The 25,322-nt window shown below is 43.8% G+C and overlaps 1 protein-coding gene across 2 annotated transcripts in view; it reads left to right on the top strand.

Annotated features, from left to right (window-relative positions):
- Positions 1-25,322, top strand: part of chrm4a (cholinergic receptor, muscarinic 4a) — a 99,247-nt gene that overhangs the window by 12,041 nt on the left and 61,884 nt on the right. The window contains exon 1 of one of the 2 annotated variants that reach the window (XM_078415109.1): positions 339-819. The exons of the other annotated variant lie outside the window; for it this stretch is intronic. The gene's annotated coding sequence lies outside the window, so the exon portion shown is untranslated. Of the gene's footprint in view, positions 1-338; positions 820-25,322 lie in introns of those variants that run through there. 2 annotated transcript variants of the gene reach the window in all.

The following is a 25,322-nucleotide window of genomic DNA, read 5'->3' as shown; positions in this document are numbered from 1 at the left end:
TTTAGGAATCTAATGATTCCACGCCCGCCCTCGCCCTCGCCCTCGCCCCCCGGGCCGGGCAATGGGCTGCAAACTCGTTAGCCCCGCCTTGGGAGCTCGGAGGTGTGCGAGTCAGCCGGGCATCACACACGGGCGCCTCTTTAATTCCCATTCTCTATCATTGTCCTAGTTCTATACTCTCCTGTCTCGACAGTTCGCGGGCTTGCTAATTAAAGCATAGATCAAGAGCTTTCAAAAGTGTGCAGAGCTTTAGGGAGAATAAGTGGTTGAGTTGCCAATTAGTGACAAAGGGCTGTATCAAAAACCACAAGTTCGATGAGAAGGTTGAACCATCTATATGTAGCCTAGCCCCCACAATGGTCAATGCAAAGTAGCCGCCGGGGGTTAATGTTTATATTACAGCTGGGAGACCGTGTTGATTGGCTGTATTCGCATTACATCACCTCTGCTGGCTTGCCGGTACTTCTCTGGTTTGAAGATAGAGAGTCAGTGGTTGGTGAAGCAGCATCGCACCTTACTCAGTCTCAACTAGCTCTTGGAACTCAACGTAACCTCTGCTCCTTATCACCAACAAACAAACTCCACCACCACCACCAAGCAGGCAGGGTGAGTAAATACACAGGCAGAAAATGGTCGGAAGAAGAGATTCAACTGGCGTCAATAGTGGATGAAGGTTGTCGATACCTGGCACATACGCGGGCAGGTAACAATTTCTCGCGAAGCGCAAGCTCCCGAAGTTGTGGTCAACTGCTGCCAAGGATTGTAACCACGTCTTAGAACATCATCGCCCTTGTGTCACGAGATGACTGAAGATTTCTGGTAAGTGATACTTTATTGCAGATTCCCTTTGTGAGATGGATGGGTAAGTCACCCGAAAGGTTCACACCATACCACGGCATTTAGACTGGGCACTGGGACAATTCTCCAAGCGTGCTCGCGCTGCTTTTGAGTACCTTTACTTTGATGTTTTTACTGATGTTAGTTTGAACTAATGCCTATATTTAAGATTTGAGAAGTTTTTCTTTGCAACTTCGGGTCCTCGCGAAAAAAGACGCATAGTGCAGTATTGCTAAAGTCGAGTACAGATTTGAGCAAAAACGTATGAACCTTTGCATTCGCAGTTATTGCTGAAACTGCCCCCTTTACACATTGGGGCAAGTCTTCAACGGATGTAAATCTGCTTTAACCTCGCGTTGGCAAATATCAGAAAGGCTTGTTAGGAGTCATCTTATCGATAGAAGGTCTTGAATTGGTCAATGGATCCTTTAGTTTCATGTCCCGTAACTCGGTGTTTCCATAATGTTTGGGAGAATTAAAGGCAAGAGGTAATATTCAAAACTCTGTCTCCTTTAATCAAACATTGCTAAAAAATGATCATTAGCTAAAATCGCAGCCGTTCTTGTACACAGTGTCAATAGAGTGAATTTCCACCCTCTAGGTGGAATTAATAAATCTCAACTAATCAACGTGAAATAACTGGGACAATGACTAACAACCGCGGCATGCTTTACTGTCAGTCGGTGTGGCGGGTCATCAGCAGAACTTCAATTATCATTGTCAAATAACAAGTAATACGTTTAAACATTACCCCCTAACTAAATCTTAATCACCAGTCGTGAGAAGGTGAATGTTATTTATATCTCAGCAAATGTAATTGAAGACGCTATTTCTAATTAGAAATTGGCATTGGAACCATTCCGCCGGACAGCGCACACATATATCCTTGATCAACGGATCCAAGCGACACGTCAACCAAAGCAAGTTCATCAATCAACCAAAATCCATCCATATTAGAACCATTCGGCACCAAAGCAACTACATCACATCAAAGGAAACGACAAGCTATACATATTTCAACTCATTAATAGCACATTTCATTAGTAACTCATTAATAACTCATTTCAATATGCAGGTTGACTGGGAAAATCAGGTTGGTTCTGGACCCCAAGAAAGAGAGTTTGTAGAATGCCTCCGAGATGGATTCTTAGAGCAGCTTGTAATGGAGCCTACCAGAGAAAGGGCAATTCTGGATTTAGAGTTGTCCAATGAACCAGATTTGATAAGAGAACTCGAGGTAAAGGAACCGCTTGGAGGTAGTGATCATAATATGATTAGTTTTAATCTGCAATTTGAGAAGGGGAAAGTTAAATCGGAAGTGTCAGTGTTGCAGTTGAACAAAGGGGACTATGAAGGCATGAGAGAGGAGCTGGCCAAGGTAGACTGGAAAGGGGTCCGAGCAGGATTGACGGTGGAACAGCAATGACAGGAGTTTCTGGGCATAATCCGGAAGACGCAGGATAATTTCATTCCAAAAAGTAAGAAAGATTCTAAGGGGAGTAGGAGGCAACCGTGGCTGACAAGGGAAGTTAGGGATGGAATAAAACTAAAAGAAAAGATGTATAACACAGCAAAGAGTAGCTGGAAGCTAGAGGATTGGGAAACTTTCATAGGACAACAGAAGGTAACAAAACGGGCAATACGGGCTGAAAAGATGAAGTACGAGGGGAAGCTGGCCAAGAATATAAAGCTTTTTTAGATATGTTAAGAGAAAAAGAGTAGCAAAGTCAAATGTGGGTCCCTTGAAGGCAGACACGGGTGAAATTATTATGGGTAACAAGGAAATGGCAGAAGAGTTGAACAGATACTTCGGATCTGTCTTCACTAAGGAAGACACAAACAATCTCCCAGATGTACTAGAGGACAGGGGATCTAGGGGGTAGAGGAACTAAAATAAATTTTCATTAGGCGAGAAATAGTACTGGGTCGACTAATGGGACTGAATGATGATAAATCCCCTGGGCCTGATGGTCTCCATCCCAGGGTCCCCAGGGAGGTGGCTCTAGAAATAGTGGGCACATTGATGATCATTTTCCAATGTTCAATAGATTCGGGATCAGTTCCTGTGGATTGGAGGATAGCTAATGTTATCCCACTTTTCAAGAAAGGAGCGAGAGAGAAAATGGGGAATTACAGACCAGTTAGCCTGACATCGGTGTTGGGAAAGATGCTGGAGTCAATTATTAAAGAGGTAATAACGGTGCATTTGGATAGCAGTAAAAGGACAAGTCCAAGTCAGCATGGATTTCTGAAAGGGAAATCATGCTTGATTAATCTTCTGGAATTTTCTGAGGACGTCACAAGCAAAATGGATGAAGGGGAGCCAGTGGATGTAGTGTATCTAGACTTTCAGAAAGCCTTTGATAAGGTCCCGCATGGGAGATTGGGTGTTGACATGGATAGAAAATTGGTTGGCAGACAGGAAGCAAATAGTAGGAGTAAACGGGCCCTTTTCAGAATGGCAGGCAGTGGCGAGTGGAGTGCCGCAAGGCTTGGTGTTGGGGCCACAACTGTTTACCATATATATTAATGATTTGGAAGAGGGAATTAGAAGCAACACTAGCAAGTTTGCAGATGACACAAAGCTGGGTGGCACTGTGAACTGTGAAGAGGATGTTAGGAGGTTGCAGGATGACCTGGACAGGTTGAGTGAGTGGGCAGATGCGTGGCAGATGCAGTATAATATAGATAAATGTGAGGTTATCCACTTTGGCGGCAGAAACAAGGAGGCAGATTATTATCTCAATTGTGTTAGGTTATGTAAGGGGGAGGTCCAGCGAGACTTGGGTATCCTTGTACACCAGTCACTGAAAGTTGGCATGCAGGTACAGCAGGCAGTGAATAAAGCTAATGGAATGTTGGCCTTCATAACAAGAAGATTTCAGTATAGGAGTAAAGAGGTTCTTCTGCAGTTGTATAGGGCCCTGGTAAGACCATATATGGAGTATTATGTACAGTTTTGGTCTCCTAATTTGAGGAAGGACATCCTTATAATTGAGGCAGTGCAGCGTAGGTTCACGAGATTGATCCCTGGGATGGCGGGACTGACATATGAGAAAATATTGAAAAGACTAGGCTTGTATTCACTGGAGTTTAGAAGGATCTTATAGAAACATATAAAATTATAAAAGGACTGGACAAGCTAGATGCAGGAAAAATGTTCCCAATGTTGGGCGAGTCCAGAACCAGGGGCCACAGTCTTGGAATAAAGGGGAGGCCTTTTAAAACTGAGGTGAAAAAAAACTTTTTCGCCCAGAGAGTTGTGAATTTGTGGAATTCTCTGCCCCTGAGGGCAGTGGAAGCCAAATCATTGGATGGATTTAATAGAGAGTCAGATAGAACTCTAGGGGCTAGTGGAATCAAGGGATATGGGAGAAGGCAGGCGCGGGGTATTGATTGGGGACGATCAGCCACGATCACAATGAATGGCGGTGCTGGTTCGAAGGGCCGAATGGCCTCCTCCTGCACTTATTTTCTATGTTTCACAACTAATTTGTCCGTATGCTCAGTTACAACATCTCTCAACCCAACAAGAGTAAGACGCGCATCTAGCCAAACGAGCCTAGCCAAGAAGTAATCAAACCAAAAGCCCAACGTAAGTAAGCACTAGGATTCAAATAGAAAAGCACTTCAAAATTCAAGTTAGTCCAAAACAAGCTGGCAAGATACAAACGTCACCCATTCCTTCTCTCCAGAGATGCTTCCTGCCCCGCTGAGTTACTCCAGTATTATGTGTCTATCTTCGATTTAAACCAGCATCTGCAGTTCTTTCCTACCCAAGACGGCAAGATACACAGGTGTGCCACATTGTTGAGGAATGAGGTGTAATTGGCGCATTAAACGTACGCAGGGCGATTTTATTAAACAACTCTTTAGAACAGATCCCTGTACCTATTGATTTTAATTCTGGAAGCTTTGCGCACCAAATTGAAGCAATTCCAGTACTGGATGTACTTTCATATGTGAAACATACTGGAAGTGACCGGTGTTCATTAGAAACCTCCTTGTAACTCCATCTAAAACGCGGGACAAACCACAAATTAATATCAAATCTGGAAGCGACTGCATCGTTCTGCGACTTTGTGCAGTTGTATCTGTCCGAACCCAACAGATGCACATTCTGTGGACGGTGAAGCGGCTTCGATGCACGCTGTCGCCGGCATCCTGGTTGATCTCATCACTTCTGGACATTTTCTATTGATCTCGATATAAATCCCCACAAAACCAATTGGCCCCCCACAAAACATGCTCGAGGGTGCTCTTAGTCCAAAGAGAATCCTATGTATTCCCTGCTTAGTGACAGCGCCCCTAGGATCCCGTGACGGAACGTAACCAGAGAAGAGATGGAAGGCAGGAGGAATCTGTTCACATTAAATAAGGAGGTTCTGCGGGAATTCACACAGTCCGCACATAAAAAGCCAGGCGCCCCTCATACGATGTCAGAGGCACCCCATCCCCCCCCCCCCCCCCCCCCCGAGGCACCATCTCGGGGGAGACAAAACTCCCGAAGGTGAGTCCCAATAATGGGCAGAAGACATGGAAACTCCTCCCCTAAACCTTTCATGGAAGGTAAGCACCCGGGATGAACACGCTGACCACTCATTAGCTACCGATCGATTATTGACGTGTTTCATACTGTGGCAGATATTTTTGTACGCGACACGCCATTAAATTGATAGCTTTGTAGGGAGAGACCCGTTTAGAGCTGGACATGTAGATAGATGACTCTGTGCAGAGGGTTGAGAACTGGGGCAGTGGCTACAAGCGAGAAAGGGATGGGATGGAATAGGGATGAAAGGGGAGTGCGTTATAATGTCCTGGACCAGGACCATTGCCAAGGTATGGGTTATGTAAAAGAGTTACAAATGTCAGGGATGAAAATGCTATCAGAGAAAATCCGCACATGTATCCGGAAACCAGAGACCAGTAAACTGGCTGAGAACAGGTCATTCGGTGAGACTATGTGCCACTGAAATGCGGAATGGCGCAACTTGGGCGGAAAGAACGCAATCCCTTGAGCGGAAGGGGGGCATTCAAGTTAGGGAGACTGAGTGGTAAGAGCATCAATAAGGCAAAGTGGGATGAAAGGGAGAAGAGTGAAAAACGGACCCAATTCGGACCAAGATCAGTGCAAGGGGAGGATGAACAGTAGTGAAAATTGATTGGAAACGGGAAGAAAAGGTGGATAAGTGGCTGCAGCAAAGAGTTTGACTCCGACCCGAATGTCCCTTCTGAGTGCGGGGGCGTCCGACTTAAGTCAAAGGGTTCGCCGACTCAAGAGGCACAGGCAATATACTGTCTGTCTGATGTCTTCATATGTTCTTAAGTTATAGGAGCACATTCCGGCCATTCGCCCCAACAAGTCTACTCCGGCATTTAATCGTGGCTGATCTCTCTTTCCCTCTCAACCTCATTCTCCTGCCTTCTCTCCATAACCCCTGACATCCTTAAAAATACCCAGTGACTTGGCTTCCTTCCGTAGCCGTCTGTGCCAATGAATCCCACAGATACACCGCCCTGTCTGCATGGACCATGTTGAAGGTCACTTCTGGTCGACATTCTCCCACCTCGGGTCCGGGTGGCAATGTCTGCCCTCGCCACCCACTCCCACCCGCACCTCCACTTTCCCCCGAAATGCCCACGGTAGTGGATCCGCCAGTTGTTTGTTTAATAATGCCATCCGTCTCCCCAATGAATGTTATCGTTGTTCAACGTTATCAAACTTGACTTTAATCATTATATTGGAGGATGTTATAGAAACGAAAACACAAAGTTTGCCCCTCACCGTTCAAACTTGAGATTTGGGGAGTTTCTAGATTTTATGGATTGGGTGCAGGATTGCCGTTCGTATCAGTTTAACTAACTGAGATTCGCCAAATCAAATTTCCGTCTGTGATGAGAAGCTTTCCCGAATCGTGCAACTATATAGTAGAGGGTCTGAAGAAGTCTGAAGAAGGGTCTCGACCCGAAACGTCACCCATTCCTTCCCTCCCGAGATGCTGCCTGACCTGCTGAGTTACTACTCCAGCATTTTGTGAATAAATACCTTCGATTTGTACCAGCATCTGCAGTTATCTTTTTATACATATGGTAGAGGGCGCGGCCGCCCTGTACAGCATGGGTATTCCAATCTATCATAGAATTGAATTGAATTGAATTGAATTCATTTTATTAGCCAAGTATGTAAACATATAAGGAATTTGCCTTGGTGCTTTGCTCACAGGTAACAACACGACATACAGTAAACAATTAAGAATAAAACATTATAATTTAAACATGTGAAGAATGTAATAAAATACCAGAGCAAAAGGAAGCTACAGACTTTTAGTTGTTGAGTGCGGCTACTGCCCAACCCCATCAGATATTTATACAGTTCCCTTTGCAAGACTACTATTGACGCTTCATCCACCACTGTACCGTCAAGTGCATTCCAAACTCCGGTTACTCATTGCATAGCAGTTTTTTCTTCGTTACCATATCAGAGTTTGAATGATATGGGATAGCTGGTTCTTTTGCACACCTGTACATTCTCCTTACCAACCATTGGAAACGGGTTCTCCTAATCCACTTGAACTCGTTCTCATTTTAATCGTCACCATCAAATCTTCTTCCACGGGAACAAGAAGGGATTCTGCATCTTGTCCCTGTTAGAGTTATCCAGGGGTCCCGCGACCACTCCAACCCATGTCTTTTGCAACCTCCCCGAAGCCGTCTCGCTCTTCCCCAGCGTAGACTTTCCATAATGGTACACGGCACACCAGCTTGGAAATCTCCGCAGGTCGGGAACCCTCCGCGGAAAGAGTTTCCCTCCCCACGAGAAAGGAACATCACAGAATGATATTGGATTTTGTGAAGGTAGATACAAAATGCCCGAGTAACTCAGCGGGTCAGGCAGCATCTCTGGAGAAAAGGAATAGGTGACGTTTCAGGTCGAGAGCCTTCTTCAGACTGAGAATCAGGGGAGAGGGAAACGGGAGACATGGAAGGGTACTGAAAAAAATTACATCTGGCACCCATGACTCAAGAAAGGTGGAGCCCACAACGGTCCATTGCTGGCTATGAAATAGGTGATAATAAATGGATATCAACAGTGACACTAGCAGGAGGACTAGCGTGGGAAAGGGATGGAGGGAGAGGGAATGCAAGGGTTACTTGAATTTGGAGAAATCAATATTCTTACCACTGGGTTGTAAACCGCCCAATGAAATATGAGGATCTCTGTTAATTAAACAGGGAAACGTTTAACTTTCAGACCCGAAACCTTACTACCTGAAGGGTTCTAGACATGAAACAGTATCTGTTTCACTTTCCACAGATGCTGCCCGGCCTCCTGAGTTTTTCCAGTATTTACTGTTTTTGGTTTGGAAATAGTTTAGGTTAGAGATACAGCACGGAAACAGGCCCTACGGCCCACCACGTCCGCGCTGACCAGCGATCCCCGCACATTAACACTATCGTACATTAGGCACCATTTTTACATCTATACCAAGCCAATTAACCTACAAACCTGTACGTCTTTGGAGTATGGGAGGAAACCGAAGTTCTCAGAGAAAACCCACTCAGGTCACGGGGAGAACGTACAAACTCCGTACAGCCAAGCACCCGTAGCCTGGATCGAATCCAGGTCTCTGGTGCTGTAAGGCAGTACCTCTACCACTGCTCCACCATTTCAGATGTCCAACATCTGTAATGTTTTTGTTTACATGTCTCAGTTGAGGCCAGATCAGTGTTCTACATCATTTTTTATAAAGATTTAATGCAACCGTGAATTCAGCAATCAATGCTTCTATTATTTCTTATTGAAACATACAGTGCATTCAGAAAGTATTCAGACCCCTTTACTTTTCCCACATTTTGCTATGTTACAGCCTTATTTTAAAATGGATTAAATTCTTTTTTTTTTATCATCAATCTACACATACATACCCCATGCTAAAAAAGCAAAAACAGATGTTTAGAAATTTTTGCAAAGTAATTAAAAATAAATAACTGAAATATCAGATTTACATCAGTATTCAGACGCTTTACTCAGTCCTTTGTTGGGTCCAGAAACAGGGGCCACAGTTTAAGAGTCAGGGGTAGGCCATTTAGAACGGAGACGAGGAAAACCTTTTTCAGTCAGAGAGTTGTAAATCTGTGGAATTCTCTGCCTCAGAAGGCAGTGGAGGCCAATTCTCTGGATGCTTTCAAGAGAGAGCTAGATAGAGATCTTAAGGATAGCGGAGTCAGGGGGTATGGGGAGAAGGCAGGAAAGGGGTACTGATTGTGAATGATCAGCCATGATCACATTGAATGGCGGTGCTGGCTCGAAGGGCTGAATGGCCTCCTCCTGCACCTATTGTCTATTGTCTAGTTCTTTGTAAGCACACGTTGCTGCCATCAAAGTTTTATGGGCCAGAATCTCTGGTTCTTTCTACTCCCAGGTATAATTGAACCATTTACAACGTATTCTCTCCCACATTTTCTATCCAAATGTATCATCTTAAGGTATCATGTCTTGAATTCAATAACTGTTTGCCCATTCCAGCAGCTTTTTCGTATCCCTTTGAAGTATATTGCTGTGTTTATTTGATCCCATCTTGCTGTTTATTCACCTAATACCATGGGACAAACCTCATTGCTGTGATGCAGCAACAACGGTTCTTATTAACGTTAAAGCCATTTGTGCAGGTCTTCCTTTGTAAAGAAAATGCGCTACCACTATGAGGCTTTGCAAAGTGACTTCCTGCTGGCCTGAAGGATGGAGAGATAAACTATAACTGAATAGTAAATGGAAACCCAAAACAAAATTGCAAACAAATCAATAGTAAAAAGATTATGGTAGGGAAAGGGTGCTGAATGAGGATGGAGGTCTTCCATTGGAACCAGGCAGCTTGGCTCATGCATTAAGGGTGCAGAGTTGGCAGAATGCAACGTCAGTCAGAAACAACATTGCCATTTAAAAGAACCCCGTGAAACCCATGCAACCTTATGACTCTGCACATCAGTCATCACCAGTGCTGTGGAATCAAACCATAAACGTCTTGGAAGTTTGTCACTAATCGATTTCTGTTGCTGCAAGTGGTTGGTGCTTACTCAAAATCTTTGAAGTTGTTGAAGTGCGATAGATGCTGAAGATCATTATTTTAATTTCAAGGCTTCTAAACAAAAAAATTCTCTCAGTCAGAGGTGGAATTCATGTTCGTTGGCATGGAGCACAAGTGGGAGATTGGACAGAGGTATATCTGAGAAGGACTACCTGCGCGGAGAGGGGAATGGACCTTGGCCATAAACACACTGGGTGTGTAGGGATCAATCCTCTTATCTCAGCTGCAGTGAGGAGCAATGTGGTAGAGGCTTACTCTATGTGAGGAATGCTTGAGCAATGTACCACCATAGCCATGACAGTAACCTCAGAGCAGGCCATAGACTATTTCACCATAGAGATCGAGGTGACCACAGCCATGACCCTTTCCACATTTGTGTCCCTACAGGAATGAACTAGAGATGTTTGCAACAGTTCACATTTTGGTGATCACTGTTACATCGAAGGCAACAGATTATATTTCATTTCTTTTGCCAGAGAGAGAAGGCAGGGAGTACAAGTAGAGCTGTGAGGGATGCAGGCATCCTCAATGCATTGTGCAGCAGTGAGTACACACCAGATACTTTATGAATGGCGCATTTTAACTCTGAGTTCACAACAATTGAAGGGATTCCAGTCCCTGAACTTCAACCCATGCCTAGTAAGTGACAGTATATATTACACCATGCAACTATAATGTCATAGGCATTGTGACATCTTCATTGTTTGATAATCTACTCTATCCGCTATATTTTAAACACTGTGACAAACAAAAGGCTTGTTGTACTCGTGGAGCAAACAATATAGGAACAGATCCTTCAGCTCACCACGTCAATGCTGAGCATGAATTACTCATCCACACATCCACACCGATCCTATTTACCAGCACTTGGTGTCCACTGTTGATGTGATCTTGACTCCAATGCACATTAGACAATAGACAATAGACAATAGGTGCAGGAGTAGCCCATTCGGCCCTTCGACATTCCTGCCTATGTGGGGAACGTGCGTGCAATGTGACCCATACCACCATAACACACGTGACAGGGCATGCTTCTGCTTCCTGGGATTGCTCTTGCCGAGTCTTGGAAAACTCTGCAATCTGTGGAGTTAGATTTATACTGTACAACCTCATCAATTGGCCTTTGCCAAAACTCTCTGGTGAGCAAGTGAGGAGCAAAAGGTGCAGGAACATGAAGAGGGAAAAGAAGAGGAGGAAAAGGGAATGGACGAAAGTGAGACAGGCCTTCTCAAGCTGGCCTGTTTGTGAACAACTTGTCTGATTGCAACAGCAATAAACATGACCCCAATTCGTTCACCTCAAAGCTCAAGCTTTGCTTGTCCCTTGATCCCAACCAGTACATCTGCTTATTTGCAACGCAACAATAAAAGCCAATGTACAATAAACATTGCAAATTACATTTATAGATCATAATGCAATAATAACCTGCTGCATCAACAAATCGCCCTTGTGCATTTCTTGTCCTCCTTGTGCCTTTGCCTGCCCAGGCCCTGTCCATGCTACAATCTCCTTTGAACTGGGGAATCTATAGCTAGAAAGGCAAGAATATAAACTGTTTATATGAGAACAGACAGAACCTGCTAAACAGAAGCTTGAATTTCCACGGCAGGACCAATATATTAAATAGACCAGAATCTGAAATAAAGACAGGGAATAATGTCTCAATGGTTAATAGCTTAATACCTCAGCCTGTTCCCATGCTGTGTGGCTCCAAGACTCTAATTTTAAAGAGGCTGCAGGAGCAGAGGTACAGGGAGAAGAACTCACATCTCACAGGGAGTAGAACTCACAATCACTTCAACTTCCAAACTTAGTGTCGGGAACTGAACTGATGGCAACAAAAGTGAAAGGAAGTGAATGTGTTCCTTCAGTCCACTGTATTCCACTCTCCTATCTATTGCTCTGCCATCATTGAGGCACCAGGTTGTGCTTCCTGGGATTCAGAAAGATGAAGTCATGTTGTATGGAGGGTAAAAGATGCATTACAGTCCTGTACGTTCTGCAGTATGTGAATCAGAACAGATTGCAGATAAGAGGGAAGTGAAATGTGAGAACGAATCGGTATGAGGATAGTGTCACAGACTGCCTTCTACCCTTTTGACTTTACTTTCAACTTTAGAGGTACAGCGCGGAAACAGGCCCTTCAGCCAACCGAGTCCCCACGCACTAGCACTATCCTACACACTAGAGACAATGTACAAATTTACCAAAACCAATTAATCTACAAACCTCTAAGTCTTTGGAGTATAGGATGAAATCGGAACACCTGGAAAAGCTCCACAAAGTCACAGGAAGAATGTACAAACTCCATACAGACAGCACCTATAGTCAGGATTGAATCAGGGTCTCTGGCGCTGTAAGGCAGAAACTCTTCTGCTGCGCCACTGTGCCACCTTTCTAGTCACTGTGTTGATTATGATATTGTGTTGCGGTCATATATATCAGCATGCAGCACTGCATGGAGAAGATACCTGCATCAGAAGCAGGGAGCGTAGGTTAATACCATATTGTGAACCACACTATTGTTTCCCAGGCTTTCAAATGTAGCTTTTATTTGGCATTTAGAGAGTGAATAACTGAAGCTGAGCATTGACTTGTTAAAGGCAAATTCTGCTTGACTAAGGACTTTGAAAAAGGAGTGGAAAAAGCATTGGGTAATCTGGTTATAGTACAGAGTGTACACACAACTTTAAAAAAATGTCTGAAAGTGAAAAGAAGTGAATGTGTTGCTTTAAATGTGGCCATTTTTAGAGTATAGAGTTCAGTTTTGGTTACCATTTTATCTGAAAGATGTTGTCAAACTGGAATGTGTACAGAGAAGATTTACGAGGGTGTCGCCAGGATTCAGGAGCCTGAGCTATACAGACGAGGTTGAGCAACATGGACTATTCCTTCGAGCGTAGGAGGGTGATCTTATAGAGGTTTACAAAATCGTGAGAGGAATAGATCGGGTAAATGCCCAGAGAGGGGGGAGTCAAGAACCAGAGGACATAGGTTTAAGGTGGGGGGGGGGGGGGGGGGGTGAGAGATTTGGTGGGAACTTGAGGGGTAACGTTTTTACACAAAGGGTGATGGATGCATGGAATGAGTTGCCGGAAGAAGCAGTTGAGGCTGATACTATTGCGATGTTTAAGAAATATTTAGACAGGTGTTTGGATAGGATAGTTTTAGAGGGATATGGGCCAAATGCAGGCATGTGGGACTAGTATAGATGGGGCATATTGGTCGGTGTGGGCAATTCGTGCCAAAGGGCCTCTTTCCAAGCTGTATCATTCTATAATTGTATGTAATGCCACGTAATAGATATTAGCAAATTTCTGCTGCATTGCACTTGAAGAATAATGCTGCACAGTTGTAAAATTGTCTGGAAAGCCATGGTGAATGATGGCTTTGTCCCACTGGACGGAAGGAAACAGTGATGCTCCTCACTAATTAGGACCAACGCTCTTTGTTAATTATTCTTGGAACGGACAGGTGCACATTGAAATGTCTGCAAGTGATATGAAACTGAGAAATGCAGTGAAGCATAAGAAGAATACAAGAGGTGACAACAGACTGATAAAAATATGTGGGAATATGCTGGTTGAAATGTAACAAAGAGAAGCTATTTGGTTAGAAGAATGAGAACATAACATAAATCATACGATCCCCTTAGTGACCACAGGAGATGGGTTGCTTGGGATAATAGCACGCGTATCTTTGGATGTGGGAGGACAAGTTAAGAAGGTTGTTAGAGAATTTGAGATTGTTATAGTTATAAGAGAAGTAGAGTCTTGGAACAAGAAAAAACAAAAATGCTGTGCCTGATGAACCACTGAAAAGGCCTCAGATGGATTTATTCTGGCCATATCATTTACAGAAGGCCCCAAAGTCCTTGGAAAATATTAGAACATAAAACACTACAGCGCAGGAATGGGCTCTTTGGTCCCCAATGTTTGGGCCGAAAATGATGCCAAGCTAAACTGATCCCATCTGCCTTTATATGATCCATATCCCTCTATTCCTTGCACTTCCCTGTGCCTACCTAAAAGTCTCATAACCACCCCTATGGCATCTGCCTCCACCATCACCCCTGCCAATGCGTCCCAGCCCCCTGCTACTCTCTGCGTAAGAAACTTACCCGGGCATCTACATTAAACTTTTCCTCTCTCACCTTATAGCTGGTGTTGGACATTTCCACCCTGTGAAAATGGTTCTATCTATGCCTCTCATAATTTTATATACTTCTATCAAATCTCCCCTCGACCTCCGACATTCCAGAGAATTATTCAGAAGGCATTTACTAGAATGATGGCCAGCATTGCCTGACACAGAGCAGAGAAGGATAGAGGATTAGACAAGGGACTTCACTCACGTGTACAGCTGATAGTGTTGATATGGAGATAGTTATTTCAATGGCTGAAGAGTCAATAACCAGAGAGCACAGATTGAAGTTGGTTAACAAAGGTATCACTGGCGACATGAGGACAGATATTTTGCAGAATGAGTTTTTATGCTTTGGACGACATCATATGAAAGGATAATGGAAGATTATTCAGTGCAAATAAAAGTAGATCAATATATGAAGGCTTACATTTTAGAGCTGTGGGAACGGCTAAAGAACTGAAGTTAATTGGTGATTTATACTAAAGATCTGCCTTCTCTGGTCAATAAAATATGGTGAAAAATATCTCTGATAATATTTGTCCTCTGAAAGAATCAGACTGCCATGTTATAGATATTTTTCTTCTGCCAACAAATAGGATTTCCTTTACATTTGAAAGATGTTTATATTTCAAAGGCAACTTCCAGGTATTTTTGTATTTGACTGTCTCGAAGATTGATTGAAGTTGCTGTCTAATTATTTGTCGAGAAGCATGCACTGATAATGTCAACCATGTTCTACTTTTCCATCCAGCATATTCTTCAAGAGATTTTTAGTTTAGTTTAGTTTATAGATGCAGCATGGAAACAGGCCATTTTGGCCCACCGGGTCCGCGGCAACCAGCGAGCCCCGCACATTAACACTATCCTACACCCATTAGGGACAATTTTTACATTTACCAAGCCAATTAACCTACAAACCTGTATGTTTTTGGAGTGTGGGAGGAAACCGAAGATCTCGGAGAAAACCCACGCAGGTCATGGGAAGAATGTACAAACCCCGTACAGACAGCAGCCATAGTCGGGATCGAACCTGGGTCTCCGGCGCTGCATTCGCTGTAAGGCAGCAACTCTACCGCTGTGCCACCGTACCTCCTGCAGATGCAGTGAGTGGGGGGATATCCTCACCTTCTGTAATTGTGCCATTTCCATCTGTTTATTAGCGGGACATGACAGGACCAGCCTAGGGTTACGCTGCATCACTGTTGGGAAAGCTTAACTCCAGTCTCAAAATGATGCAGCTACGCACAACCCCAAACAATCTCAAGCACCAAACAAAAATGGGTAACCACCTTTATATGAAGCAAATAACGAGCCACAAACAAGTATCTAAATAATGAGCCACAAAGAGGGTCTAATGCCGAGCTGTGGCACTAAGGCAGATACATCCCCAGGGCCAGATGGTCTGCATCCCAAGGAGGTGGTCCTAGAACTCGTGGATGCATTGGTGATCATTTTCAAATGTTCTCTCAACTCTGGATCAGTTCCTGTGGACTGGAGGGTAGCCAATGTAAGAATGGAGGGAGAAAGAAAACAGGGAATTATAGACCAGTTAGCCTTACATCGGTGGTGGGGAAGATGCTGGAGTTGATTATTAAAGATGTTTTTGCAGCGCATTTGATTTAGATTTAGAGATATAGCGCGGAAACAGGCCCTTCGGCCCACCGAGTCCGCGCCGCCCAGCGATCCCCGCACATTAACATTATCCTACACACACTAGGGACAATTTTTACATTTTACCCGGTCAATTAACCTACATACCTGTACGTCTTTGGAAAGCAGTGATGGGATTGGTCAAAGTCAGCATGGATTTATGAAGAGGAAATCATGCTTGACTAATCTTTTGGAATTTTTTGAGGATGTAACAAGTAGAATGGATAAGGGAGAGCCAGTGGATGTGGTGTATCTGGACTTTCAAAAAGCCTTTGACAAGGTCCCACATAAGAGATTAGTATGCACAATTAGAACACATGGTATTGAGGGTAGGGTATTGACATGGATAGAGAACTGGTTGGCAGACAGGAAGCAAAGAGTAGGAATTAATGGGTCCTTTTCAGAATGGCAGGGTGGGGTGCCGCAAGGCTCGGTGCTGGGACTCCATTTGTTTACAATATATATAAAAGATTTAGACGAGGGAATTAAATGTAATATCTCTAAGTTTGCGGATGACACAAAGCTGAGTTGAAGTGTGAGCTGCGAGGAGGATGCTATGAAGCTGCAGGGTGATTTGGAGAGGTTAGGTGAGTGGGCAGAAGCATAGCAGATGCAGTATAATGTGGATAAATGTGAGGTTATCCACTTTGGTGTCAAGAACAGGAAAGCAAATTATTATCTGACTGGTGTCAGATTAGGAGGGGCGAGGTGCAACGAGACCTGGGTGTGCTTGAACATCAGTCACTGAAAGTAAGCATGCAGGTACAGCAGGCAATGAAGAAAGCCTTCATTGCGAGAGGATTTGAGTATGGGAACAAGGAGATTTAGAGTTATAGAGTCATGCAGCGTGGAAACAGGCCCTTCGACCCAACTTGCTCACACCGACCAACATATCTCATCTACACATGTCACATATGTGTTTGGCCCATATCTCTCTAAACCTATTCTATCCATGTACCTTTCTAAATGTTTTGTAAACATTGCGATACTACGTGCCTCTCCTCCGGCAGCTCGTTCCATACACCCACACCCTTTGTGTAAAGAAGTTACCCCTCAGGTTCCTATTAAATCTTTTCCCTGTCAACTTAAACCAATGTCCTCTGGTTCTCAATTCCTCACAACCTGGGCAAGAGAATACGCGTTTACCCGATCTATTCCTTTCATCATTTTACACCTCTATAAGATCACCCCTCATTCTCCTGCAGAATAGTTATGGCCTGCTCAACCTCTCCCTGTTGCGCAGGCCCTCAAGTCCTGGCACCACCCTTGTAAATCCTCTCTGCACCATTTCCAGCTTGACAACATCTTTCCTATAAAATGGTGCCCAAAATTGAATACAATAATCTAAATGCGGCCTCACCAACGTCATATACAACTGCAACACAACCTCCCAACTTCTTTACTCAATACTCTAATTCATGAAGGCCAATGTGCCGAAAGCCTTTTGACGGTAGCGCAGCGGTAGAGTTGCTGCTTTACAGCGAATGCAGCGCCGGAGACTCAGGTACGATCCTGACTATGGGGGCTGCACTGTAAGGAGTTTGTACGTTCTCCCCGTGACCTGCGTGGGTTTTCTCCGAGATCTTCGGTTTCCTCCCACACTCCAAAGACGTACAGGTATGTAGGTTAATTGGCTGGGTAAAATGTAAAAATTGTCCCTAGTGGGTGTAGGATAGTGTTAATGTACGGGGATCACTGGGCGGCACGGACTTGGAGGGCCGAAAAGGCCTGTTTCCGGCTGTATATATATGATATATGATATGATATGACTACCCTATCTACCCGTGACACTACTTTCTCGTTAGAAACAATTCTACAGCTGAGCAGTGATTGGTATCTCTCTCCGGAATGGCACACGAAAATCATTAGTTGAGTTTGTACAAGAAAATCAGTTTCTTAAGCAATAAGTCTGCTCCTGTCTGGAAACTATCTTCCTAAATAACAAGGTTAGGCTTGTTAAAAAATTATTTCGTTGTTTGCTCAAATGTCATGGCCACTTTCCCATTAAAGAAAAACAACTTTCAGAGCCATTTTCATTTTGAGTAAAGGTTTCAGTCGTTTTCTTGTACTGAGCACATCAAATGTGGATCTTGCAAATTTTAGTATGAAATGTCCAGCTAAATTGTTTGTTTACATCAGCAAAAAAGTATTTATTACAATTTTAACCATAATTTTAAATTATTTTAATTACATGTGTCAATAACGAGAAATTATATTAAGAAACCACAGCTGATGTTTAACAGCTGGATTGTTATTATAAGCCTGGGTTCTCATTTTAAAAGGTACAGCCTAGTTAATGGTAATTTGCTTTGTACGTTTTATTCAAAGAGCAACTTAATGTCAAATAATGCAATGGTTTTAAAATGCAGAAATAGGGCAATGATGAAAATAAAGATTTTTGCAAAGATGAAAAAGATACAATTATTTTTATAATTATAATTGATATTTCTTATCATAAATCTTTGCAGGATTCACAATTGGTGCAAATACACCCAGCGAACCCCAGTTCATATTGGCATCCATGGACAATCTTCTCTCCCCAACTCGTTAAGTAGTTGGGCTAGCATCCAGTGGCTTGAAATGTTGACCAGAAATACAAATTTGCATCGTACCATTACCATAGTGGCTGGGGAATTTAACTTTAAGTAATGAAATAGATCAGGAAATTATAAAGACGGGATCGGTAATGATGAAGCTAAAACCACCAAATTATTGTCAAAACACATGTTCACAAATGCCCTTTAGGGGATGAAATATGCCAAGCCTATTTTGAATGGTCTTATGATGACCTCGGGTGTAGATCCATGTCTGGTTTTACTGTTGTACACCCGATCCGTAATCCAGGTCGGGTTTCTAATACGTACTCTCGTGTGCTGGTTCGACTTGGTATGGAAGCCGATTCGTATGGAAGCTTGAACTAACAGTAGCTAAGTGCATTTACTCTATGTGTTCTGCTAATAAAGAACTTATGTACGAAGCTGAACGACTCAGTGTGTATAAGTCGACAAACATCGGGCACACCAAAGTGCTTGACTCAACTATGTTCTGGTATTAGCAAGTCACTCAGACCAAATGGTTATTAGGAATGGACAACAAATACTGGCTTTACCAGTAGTGTCAACATTCTGCAAATAACCAAAGACATTTGTAAGTCCATTGTTTAATATTCCAATGGGTGACATTAACGGACACATACTGATCAAGCAGGGGCGGCACAGTGGCACAATAGGTAGTGTTGCTGCCTCACAGCGCCAGAGACCCTGTTTCGATCCTGACCTCAGGTGCTGTCTGTGTGGAGTTTGCATCTTCTCCCTGGGACCGTGTGGGATTCCTCCAGGTCCTCCAGTTTCCTCCCACATCCCAAAGACAGGCTAATTGGCCTCTGTGAATTGCCTCTACTGTGTAGGGAGTGGATGCGAAAGTGCGGCAACATCGAACTAGTATGAATGGGTGATCGATGGTCAGTGTGGGCTTGGTGGGCAGAAGGGCTGTATCTGTTTCCATGCTGTATCTTTCAATCATATCAATGAAAATCAGAAGGATGTCTGGTTACCATTCCGGAATACTGATAAATATGATGCAATAGCACTAGGTCAACATTTTTAGAAATTTGCAGGTTGATGGTAGAATTTATGATGATTTAATTAAGCTAGTCTATTTTTGCAATCGTTATTTGTTGGAAAAGCAGAGCTAGAATGAGATAAGGGATTGTATATAAGTCATTCTCATTAATACAATGACCTGGATTGTAGATGAAGGGGAGAGCTGGACTGAATGACAGCTTCACATCTTTTATACATGTACGGAACAACAAATACAGTTCTGGGGTGACTATCTTGGAGCAGTAATAGGTTGTGAGATTCAGGTGACCTTATTGCCCAAGATAGAATACGTGAATGATTTATAACCACCACACACACTGTGACACACAGGCAGAATCATGAAATTAATCTAACATTTTAATGTTCCATGATAGTTCTTTAAGATTTTCTTGAGGTTATAGAGGAATCTGTAGGCTAATTAGGGATGAAAGTTATTAGTAAGTGAGTTGGTCACCATATTATAACCAATAACACTCTTAATCATAAAATGCTGGAGTAACTCAGCAGGTCAGGCAGCATCTCAGGAGAGAAGGAATGGGTGACGTTTTGGGTCGTTTTGGGTCGAGACCCTTCTTCAGTCTGAAACGTCACCCATTCCTTCTCTCCTGAGATGCTGCCTGACCTGCTAGGTTACTCCAGCATTTTGTGAATAAATACCTTCGATTTGTACCAGCATCTGCAGTTATTTTCTTACACTCTTAATCATAATGTCCACAAGCTTCATGTTTTGAGAATCCACTTCAAACACCATTTGTATTGGAGTGTTATTGGTTATAACATCGTGACCAACTCATCTACTAATAGCTTTCATTTGTATTTAATTGCGATTAATTTGTATTTATTTCCAAACTTTGTAAACATTAGCTTTTATTATTGATTAAAAAATTGGTATTCCCAATAGATGTGAATTTTGACATGTTGCAGGAAATGGCTGTGCTTATTACTCTGCAGTTGTCATTAGAAGCCATTGATTCTGTACAAATAATGTCCCACAAGTCCCACCACCTCTGCAGTCATCTGTGCTTTTTTCTGCATCTCCAATTTCCTTCACTCCTCCAGCAAAGCGCAAAATACTGGAGTAACTCACGGGGTCAATCACCATCTGTGGAGGGAATAGTTAGGCAATGTTTCTTATTCCTTGGAATCTGATGAAGGGCCCAAATCCAAAATGTCACCTAAAGGTGCTGCCTGACCCGCTGAGTTCCTCCAACAATTTGTGTTTTGTTCAAGATTCCACCATCTGCAGTTCCGTGTGTTTGACTCTCTCTCTTCCTTCACTCCTCCATTGGTAGCTGTGCCTTCAGCTGCCAATGCCATCGCTGGAGATTCCTCCTTGAAACACACTACCTCTTTATTGCTCTCTCTTTTAGAACCTGGAAGACAGAACAGTACAGCACAGGAACAGACCTCGACCCACAATGTGCATGCCGAACACCATGCCAAGTTAGACTGGTCTCATCTACCTGAAAATGATCCATATCCCTCTATTCCCTACACTCCATATGCCTATCCTAATGCCTCTTAAATGCCACTATCATATCTGCCTCCACCATCACCCCTGGCAATGCATTCCAAGCCCATACCACTCACAATGTAGAAAAAATTCCCCCTCACCTTTCAGCTATGCTCTCTTGTGTTGGGCAGTTCCATCCTGGGAAGAAAGTTCTGACTACCCTATTTATGGCTCTTATTCACAAAATGCTGGAGTAACTCAGCAGGTCAGGCAGCATCTCGGGAGAGAAGGAATGGGTGACGTTTCGGGTCGAGACCCTTCTTCAGACTGATGTCAGGGGGGCGGGACAAAGGAAGGATATAGGTGGAGACAGGAAGATAGAGGAAAGATCTGGGAAGGAGGAGGGGAAGAGAGGGACAGAGGAACTATCTAAAATTGGAGAAGTCGATGTTCATACCACTGGGCTGCAAGCTGCCCAGGCGAAATATGAGGTGCTGTTCCTCCAATTTCCGAGATGCTGCCTGACCTGCTGAGTTACTCCAGCATTTTGTGAATAAATACCTTCGATTTGTACCAGCATCTGCAGTTATTTTCTTATACGAGTTATGGCTCTCATAATTTTATATACTTCTATCAGGTCTCCCCTCAATCTCCGATGTTCCAGAGAAAACAATCCATCTCCCTGAGTAGCTGAAACCCTCTAATCCAGGCAGCATATTGTTAAACTTCCTCTGCAACCTGCCCAAAGCCTTTGCATCTTTCCTGTAATGTTGCAACCAGAACTGCACACAATACTTTAAATGTGGCCCAACAAAAATCTTATAGAGCTGCATAATGACATCCTTCCTGTTATATTCAATGCCCTAGCAATGAAGGCAATCTTATCATTTGCCTTCTTTTCACCCTATCTACTTGTGCTGCCACCTTCAATGAGCTATGAACTTGGACTCCAAGATCCTCTACACATCAATGCTGTTAAGGGTCTTGCCATTAACTGTATACTCTCTCGTTACATTCAACCTCCCAGAGTGTAACACCTCACACTTGCATGGGTTAAACTCCATCTCCCATTTCTCTGCCCATTTCTGCTGCTGATCTATATCCCGCTGCACCTTCTGACAGCATTCCTCATTGGCTGCACCTCCTCCAATGTTGGTGTCATCAGCAAAAGTACTCACCAACCCATCTACATTTACATCTATGCTAAACAGTATAATTATATTCCCATTGGAATGTTTTCATTGACATTTGCTCCACTAATGTCACGGTAGAAATGTACTTAAGTAAACCATTAAACTCAGAAAAGCCAGTACCAATCTAAAAGGTTAATCAAGTGCCAGGGTTGTCTTGAGAACACAGAGAATACCTATCATTAGCATTAAGCAATTAGGTTAATTTCTATAATGTACAAGAAAGGAAACTCATTTTGGTTCAAATCTAATTTTGAACCACCCTTTTAAAACAATATAGGAAATGATTAATGGATTACTTTGGTAGAGAATGGAATAACGTATAATTAGTTTTGAGCTAAACATTGAATTTTTCCAATCGATTTTTAGATTTTTTTAGATTTAGATTTAGAGATACAGCGTGGAAACAGGCCCTTCGGCCCACCGGGTCCGCGCCGCCCAGCGATCCCCGCACATTAACACTATCCTGCACACACTAGGGACAATTTTTTTAAACATTTGCCCAGTCAATTAACCAACATACCTGTACATCTTTGGAGTGTGGGGGGAAACCGAAGATCTCGGAGAAAACCCAAGCAGGTCACGGGGAGAACGTACAAACTCCGTACAGATGGCGCCCATAGTCAGGATCGAACCCAAGTCTCCGGCGCTGCATTCGCTGTAAGGCAGCAACTCTACCGCTGCGCCACCCCTGGCACACTAGGGACATGCACGATCCTACACACACTAGGGATATGCACGATCATGGATACTTTCCACTGAGACATAACTCCATGATAGAAGGAACTGATCCGCCGTGATTATTTGTTGGATTTTAGTTTTACTGAAAGCTGGAGATTTTGTCCTTAATCGCAAAAATGCATTTCTTCAGCTTGGCACTATAGCCTCAGAATGTCACTTCACATGTTGACAGACAATGAGAGATAATAAAAGTACACCTGACAAAACCCAACTGAAAACCTTCATCCTTAATGCCAGAACGTCCCATCTTAGTTCCTTTGGATACATATTTGAAGCATGGGTTCACTTTCTTCAAAAGGTTTTCTGAATTATTATTCAAGATGAATGGTGTGGGTGGTGGGGAAGTGAAACCAGGAAGATCTGTTTAAAAATAAGCAAGTAACAACACTTCTTCTCTGCCCACATGACCTTCCCATGCAAAGTCATTATACAAGCTTCTCCTCACCAAGCTGCTGTTTGGCGACGCTTCTGTTTGTGCTGGTCAGTGCAGGAGTGAATAACATCAAGTCCGTTTGGAGTCAAAGTCTCACCTGCACATCAGGGAGCCATCCTGCTGTATGGAACTGCAACGAGGCAAACTTGATTGGAAAGACTCAGAGCGAGACTGGCAGACATCCATGAGGCAATGTGGACCTTCAGAAGCAGCAGAAACGTGTTCTGTGATAGCCTAAATTCATGACAAGGCAGCGCCTACAATCTACCTTTACTATCAACCAAGGACTTCAACGGCATCTGCCTTAGCAGGTCCTAACTTATCTGCTTCATCATCGCTTTCAATGTGCCACGTGGATTTTGGTCAGCTAAGTCAAAGTTATATTTGAAGATCAAGATCTCAGATCTGGCACCAAACTCATGGTCTACAGAGCAGTTTTGACTCTTGCTCTCCTCTATCGAAACCCAAAGTACCCACACCAGGTATCCCAAAACATTAGGAAAATACCAATAACACAGTCTCCTCAAAATCCTCCAAATTCATGGAAGGGAGAGTGAGCTAACGTTAACGTCCTCTCCCCGGCCAACGCCCCCAGTACTCAGGCCCTAATTACACTCACGCAGCCATTTTGTTCTCTTGCCCAATACTAGTCTCCTGAAACATACTATACTCTGAATTCTTTTATGGGAAGAGTTTAGAAGGTGGACAAAGGAAATGAATGAAGGATTTTCTTCAAACCTCCTTGAAGAAGTGCAGCATCTGCACTGACTCTGAGGAACCTCTGCCCCATGCTTGCTCAATGTGGAGATGAGTTTTCTGGATTAGACTTTACTTTAGACTTTAGAGGTACAGAGCGGAAACAGGCTCTTCAGCCCACTGAGTCCATGCCAAACAGTGAACAACTCCCCGTACACTAACACTATCCTACACACTAGGGACAATTTTACAGTTCTTACTGAAGCCAATGAACCTACAAACCTGTACTTCTTTGGAATGCGGGAGGAAAACGAAGCACCCGGAGGAAACCCACGTGGTCACAGGGAGAACATACAAACTCTGTACAGACAGTACCATTTAGTTAGGATCAAACCAGGGTCTCTGGTGCTGTAAAGCAGCGACTCTACCGCTGCGCCACTGTGCTGCCCTGTTCATGCTGGCTGGTGGTGAGAAGCCCAAGTCCTTGTGTCCGGAGCTTACAGAAGCTCTGCATAAGTGATGGAAGAGTGCAGCACCTCACAAACTACCCCCAATCCTTACCCCAGCAGGGAACCCTGGTCCCGTTCTATGGAAGAGTCTGTGCTTCCAACATTAGCCACATCAGTCACCTCAGAACCCACAGAACTGGAATGGAAATACCTCCGCCTTGATCCTAGGACTTTAGTTTAGTTTAGAGATACAGTATAGAAACAGGCACTGAGTCCGCACCAACCAGAAATCCCCGCACACCAACACTATCCTACACACACTAGGGACAATTTACACTTATACCAAGTCAATTCATATTCATAATCATAATCATCATTGTACTTTATTAGCCAAGTATGTTTTGCAACATACGAGGAATTTGATTTGCCAGCTTTACCAAGAGAGAGCAACAAGACACCCAAATACATTTTTAACATGAACATCCACCACAGCGACCCCCACATTCCTCACAGTGAAGGAAGGCAAAAAAATTCAATCTCTTCCCTTCTTTGCTCTCCCGCAGTCAGGGGCCTCGAACCTTCCGTTGTCGGGATGACCTTGGCTCCCATTGCCAGCTGTCGAGCCCTCCGCATCGGGGCAATCAAGCTCCCGCATCGGGGGGATCTCAGCTCCCCTGCGCCGGGCGATCGGACTCCGAGTTGGGACTAGTCGAACCTTCTGCGACTTTTGAGCTTACCGACATCAGTCTCTACCCCAGACTGCGAGCTCCACGATGGTGAAATCCACAGGCTGCAATTGGAGCGTTGATCCCAGGCAAGGGATCGCAGGCTCCGATGGAAAGTCCACGGCCCTGCGCTGGGGCTCAAAGTCAGTCTCGAGCAAGGCCACCAGCTCCATGAGGCGGCACGGTAGTGCAGCGGTAGAGTTGCTGCTTTACAGCGAATGCAGCGCCGGAGTCTCAGGTTCGATCCTGACTACGGGTGCTGCACTGTAAGGAGTTTGTACGTTCTCCCCGTGACCTGCGTGGGTTTTCTCCGA

This window comes from Rhinoraja longicauda, chromosome 18 (assembly GCF_053455715.1).
Source record: "Rhinoraja longicauda isolate Sanriku21f chromosome 18, sRhiLon1.1, whole genome shotgun sequence".
In the NCBI taxonomy this organism is placed as follows: domain Eukaryota; kingdom Metazoa; phylum Chordata; class Chondrichthyes; order Rajiformes; family Arhynchobatidae; genus Rhinoraja; species Rhinoraja longicauda.
The sequence above is the reverse complement of the archived record's forward strand: the minus strand, read 5'-3'. Positions and strand labels throughout refer to the sequence as shown.